The 6,000-nt window shown below is 30.2% G+C and overlaps 1 protein-coding gene across 4 annotated transcripts in view; it reads right to left on the reverse strand.

Annotated features, from left to right (window-relative positions):
- LOC111712788 (leucine-rich repeat-containing protein 15) overlaps nucleotides 1-5,721 on the reverse strand; it is a 28,669-nt gene extending 22,948 nt beyond the window's left edge. For all 4 annotated transcript variants that reach the window (XM_023487513.1, XM_023487515.1, XM_023487512.1 and 1 more), the window contains exon 1: nucleotides 5,534-5,721. The gene's annotated coding sequence lies outside the window, so the exon portion shown is untranslated. The remainder of the gene's footprint in view (nucleotides 1-5,533) is intronic.
- Nucleotides 5,722-6,000: the final 279 nt, after the last annotated feature.

Below are 6,000 nucleotides of genomic sequence, written 5' to 3' on the forward strand. Positions count from 1 at the left end.
AAACAAACATTACTGGAGACTTTCAGTCACGACACTTTTACAGAGTTCTGTAATTTTATATAAAAAACTTTAATAAATAACTATCCGTTGAAAATATAACTTATACAACTTTTTTGACGTCAGAAATTGCGACATCGAAAACCCGATAAATTATTTTAAGATTTTGAGAAAAGAAAAAGAATAACGTAAAAGACACCAATTCTATGATAACATTTCTACAAATATTAAAAGATCTGATGACTATATAAAATTTAGTACCTTTATTTTGATATTTTCAACGTAGAAATTTCAATAATGCTTTAAAAAAGCTCCATAGAAATGAACTATATTTATATTTGAACAAAAAATATTCCTAGTCATGATTTCTATGAAAGGCGCAACATAAACTTTTGTAAATCCACTAATTTCTATTTACAATTTTATTAAAGAAAATTTGTCGACAACTCCGATATTATCGATAATTTATAGTTAATACACTAATACTAATATAAATATTATAAATAAAGTGTTTAGGATAATATTCGGGAAAACTTTTCGCAGTTTTTATATATATTTGCTTGTGCCAGTTAATATTAAAATTAAGAATCTAGGTAAATTAACTTTATTATTTCAAACGATTAACTTGACTGAACATGATAACACAATTTTTGAAATTAGAAACACAACTTATAACACCTTTAAGATGTTCATGAAAAATTGTAATATTTAATGGAACCCCTGCTATTGAAAAAATTGTAATATTTAAAGGAAACCCTGCTACTAGAGAAATTGTAATTTTTAATGGAAACCCTGCTATTAGAGAAATTGTAATATTTAATGGAAACCCTGCTAATAGAGGAATTGTAATATTTAATGGAAACCCTGCTATTGGAGCAATTGTAATTTTTAAAGGAAACCCTGATATTGGAGAAATTGTAATATTTAATGGAAACCCTGCTATTGAAGAAATTTTAATATTTAATGGAAACCCTTCTATTGGAGAGATTGTAATATTTAATGGAAACCCTGCTATTGAACAAATTTTAATATTTAATGGAAACCCTTCTATTGGAGAGATTGTAATATTTAATGGAAACCCTGCTATTGAAAAAATTTTAATATTTAATGGAAACCCTTCTATTGGAGAGATTGTAATATTTAATGGAAACCCTGCCATTGTAAAAATTGTGATAATGCAACCTCTGCTATCGGAGAAATTGTAATATTCAATGGAAACCCTGATATTACATAATAGAGAAATTGTAGTATCTAGCTAATGAAATCCTTGCTATAAGAGAAATTTTAATATTTAAAGGAACCCCTGCTATTAAAGAAATTGTAAAATTTAATAGAAAACCTTGCTAATTGTGAAATTGTAATTTTCAATTGATCCGAACTGTTAAAGAAATAGTAATAATTAAGGAAACCCTACTAATAAAGAAAATTTAATAATTAGTGGAAACCCTGCTATTGAAGAAATTGTAAAATATTTCTGGAACCCTGAGAAACTAAACAAAGAATCTTAAAAGTCTAATTTTCTAATGCTTTGCAATCTGATAGCCTTGATTTTTTTTAAAATTCTGAGATCTGCTAGATAAAATAGTTAAAGTTGGAGGTTTTAAGGTTTTACACCGTCAGGTTGCTAATATATAAGAGTTTTGAGTTTGAGAAAATTCATTGGGACGAGAGGACGGGAGAGGGGGGGGGGGGCTCTTTAAAAATGTTTAGTATTTAGGGAGAAGTTCGAGCAAACTGAAAAATTAAAAAAACCTTATAAATGTATATTTAATTTTTAAAATATCTCTTTAAGTCTTGCTGTCTCAAACCAGTCTAAGCATTAAAAAGTTATGAAAATTTTACGTAAAATAATACAAGAAACGTAATAAAGTTTCATGATGTAAATATCGATTTATATGCAACGTTTATATAAATTCTAATGAAAACTGTGTTAATTAAATTATGTTGATTGTATAATTATTGAAAGTACTTAATCTATATTATTAAAACCAACTTGTCCAATTCGTCCTTCAACACTAAAACAAAAATCTAAAGTTGGGGTTTATAAAAATTAAACCAAAGCAGCTTGTTGTTCTTTTGGAACGAAATAAACTGTTAAAGGGAGAGTTTAAGAACAACTAAAGGGGGGTTAGGCGGAATCATAATCAAATTCGGATTGGTAATTTTACTTTTATCGGTTGCGTCTAAAAGGAGAAACTGGTTGAAAAGGATTACACCCAAGAAGGTCGAAGAATCCATGCAAATTTATATATATATATATATATATATATATGATGTTCTTTGAAGGATGGTTATTTAGCCGCTGGGTGTCTCTCGCTGAGAAATCTGTTATATTCATAGAGCGATAGACACCATCCTGCCAAGTACATTATACAAAAAAAGAAAACTCTGTGTAGTTTATCACTTTTATTTATTTCTACTTTTTCCAGATTTTTTAAAAGATCGGTTGGAGTTTTTTTTCAACTTGTGTTAAGACATTTAAAATTAAAAGAAGAATTACATTTGAAATGTTATACGTCAGTTCTATGTGCATAGCCCAGGGTTGTTTCTCTAAAGAAAATGGTTGAGTTTGTTACTGTTATATAATGTACATCTTGTGAAATGTTACACAAGAAGGAATTGAATCTCTGTCACAAACTCTGATTTTCGAACCACTATTTATTTGCATACCTGCAATGTCGAAAATCTTAGAATTTTCAAACTATAAATTCTGTTATATAAAATAATCTAAGTTTGAAATTTGAATTGTTTACACCATCAGGTTACAATAATATAGGGATATGAAAATCTGAGGTTGTGACAAAGACTCAATTCCTATCCCTAGAAGGGGCCAGGTGGTTAATTTAGCGTGCTTTCCCGTTTTGCCTTATATTGTCTGTATGTGTACTGTACGGCTTGCTGTAGCTGATCGAAAATCTGCCCGGCCCGGTACTTGAAATGAACCTTAGTTAACAGCGGTTCAGAGATAAAAAGCAAGAAGAAAAGGTGTAATGCACAGACTAATCATACGATCTCACGGTATAGCCTAGGAGGCCTACTGTGGTCCCGACACGCCATGCTACTTTTACACGAGGGTTTTTTGACTGCCATCTAACATCCATTCAAGGGTTAAGTTTTACAATTTTTAAAGAAATAATCCAATTTTTAACATGAAACATAAAGTTTATGAATTTTGTCTATTTTTAAAGATTTTGTATTTCGTATACAAAGAATCCTATATACAGCGTCTGTTAATTGCTCGTGTACTCCAGTTGTACACGAGTGGAAAATATCGCTTTTACTAGCACATGAGCAGTCTAAGTTAGCCTGGTGTACTATATTGTAATTCCTTGATTTCCAGTATATATTTCTAGTTTTAGTGCATAAATACAATCCACCCAACCATCAGGTTTAACTGTTTAACTAAATCAATAAAGATATTTGGAGATCAAGTTTACAATTGTATTGATGCCCATGGGAGGATGTTGAATTTGAATATATTTATAGCAGGGAGAAAATATTGCAGCATTAAGTAGCAATTATAATGTGCAGGTTCGCATAGTTTAACGTGATTAAGAAGCAATCATAACGTGCAGGTTCGCATTGTTCAACGTGATTAAGAAGCGATCATAACGTGATTAAGAAGCAATCATAATGTGCAGGTTCGCATTGTTCAACGTGATTAAGAAGCGATCATAACGTGCAGGTTCGCATAGTTCAACGTGATTAAGAACCAATCATAACGTGCAGGTTCGAATAGTTCAACGTGATTAAGAAGCAATCATAACGTGATTAAGAAGCAATCATAATGTGCAGGTTCGCATAGTTCAACGTGATTAAGAACCAATCATAACGTGCAGGTTCGAATAGTTCAACGTGATTAAGAAGCAATCATAACGTGATTAAGAAGCAATCATAATGTGCAGGTTCGCTTAGTTCAACGTGATTAAGAACCAATCATAACGTGCAGGTTCGCATTGTTCAACGTGATTAAGAAGCAATCATAACGTGATTAAAAAGCAATCATAATGTGCAGGTTCGCATAGTTCAACGTGACTAAGAACCAATCATAACGTGCAGGTTCGAATAGTTCAACGTGATTAAGAAGCAATCATAACCTGCAGGTTCGCAAAGTTCAACATGATTAAGAACCAATTATAAAGTGCAGGTTCTTGTAGCTTAATGTGATTAAGAAGCAATTATAACGTGCAGGTTCGCAAAGTTTACCTTGATAAAAAAGCAATTATAACGTGCAGGTTTATGTAGTTTTACATTAGTAAGAAGCAACAATAACGTGCAGGTTCGCTTAGTTTAGCGTGATTTAGAAGAAATTTTAATGTGCAGGTTCACGTACTTTACCGTGATCAAGAAGCAATTATAACGTGCAGGATCGCATAGTTTACCTTGATTAAGAAGCAATTATAACGTGCATGATCGCATAGTTTATCATGATTAAGAAGCTATTATAATGTGTAGGTTCACGTACTTTACCGTGATTAAGAACCAATTATAACGTGCAGGATCGCGTAGTTTACCATAATTAAGAACCAATTATAACGTACAGGTTCACGTACTTTACCGTGATTATAAGCAATTATAACAAACGTAGTTTATCGTGATAAAGAATCAATTAAAGCGGTTTGATGTTAACGTTTCTTTTAACTCTGCTTTGATGAATATACTATTAAAAAGTGGTAATTAACTTTAGCATTAATTAGACACCTCAGGCATTTATTAATTTTAAACTTAATTGAAATTTTTTCGATTTCTTTGTTAAAAGGAAATATGTATATTATAACAGATAGATAGATAGTCAGCTTAACTAGAATATAACAGATAGATAGATAGTTAGATAAATTATAATATCGCAGATAGATAGGTATAGTTAGATAATTTAGAATATTACAGATAGATAGATAGTTAGATAAATTAGAAAATATCAGATAGATAGATAGTTAGATCAACTAGAATAAAAAAGATAGATAAATAGTTATTTAACTAGACTGAAACAGATTGATAAATAGTTAGATAAACTAGAATAAAGCAGAAAGATAGATAGTTTTTTTAGCTAGAATATAACAGATATAATTAGAAAAAAACAGACATAACTAGAATAAAGCAGAAAGATAGATAGTTTTTTTAGCTAGAATATATCAGATATAACTAGAATAAACAGATAGAAAATAGTTAGATAGAATGTTTGTAAAAAATGTGTCTAGAAATTGTCGTGGACTATATATATTAATATATATATATATATATATCAATAATTTAAACTAATTAAACTAAAAGAAAGAGAAAGTAAATTAAAGAGAAGTTGGTTGCGTGTAGTAACGGTTGATGAATGCTATTAAATTATAAATAAAGAAGAACAACCCTACAAACTATTCCATATGCTTTCATATTTAATATTCATATTTTCTTTCTTTTAGAAAATCGATTTGAAATTTGTTCTATTCTGTCTTGTATAATTTATCAGGATGTTTCTTTGATAAACCTTTAAAATTTAAGTCTTTCAAGAAACTTTAAACTTTATATTTTATCAAAGGGTTCTGACCTGGTTCTAGATTTTTCCCTCTCTTCTTCAACTTCTGTTCTGTATCCCAAGTTCTTTTTTATTCTCCGGGTACTGGTTCAGGTCCGGGATAGAATACTTCTCCGAGTACTGGTTCAGATTCGGGACAGAATACTTCTCCGGGTAGTACTGGATCAGTGTTGCTGTTAGATAATCCATTTCATTTTAATCTGAAGACAAACTCCGTCGAATCTTTTTCTTATTAGACGTGACAGTGATTTTGAAAGCTTTGTTGGTCCTGGTTTCAATCTTATTTTAATTAAAATTTTGATGAAATACAATCAAAACTTTATTTTTTAACTTAAAGGGACTGTTAACTTAATTTCAAAAGACGGCTAATGACATAGTTGCATACCTACTTCACAATCTTAAAATTTTTTTCTCCTCTCTCTTTATTGTAAACATCCGCAAGTCGTTTATAAAGGGAAACCAAAATTGAATTGAATTAC

The sequence above is a fragment of the Eurytemora carolleeae genome, unplaced genomic scaffold, assembly GCF_000591075.1.
Source record: "Eurytemora carolleeae unplaced genomic scaffold, Eaff_2.0 scaffold1305, whole genome shotgun sequence".
Classification (NCBI taxonomy): domain Eukaryota; kingdom Metazoa; phylum Arthropoda; class Copepoda; order Calanoida; family Temoridae; genus Eurytemora; species Eurytemora carolleeae.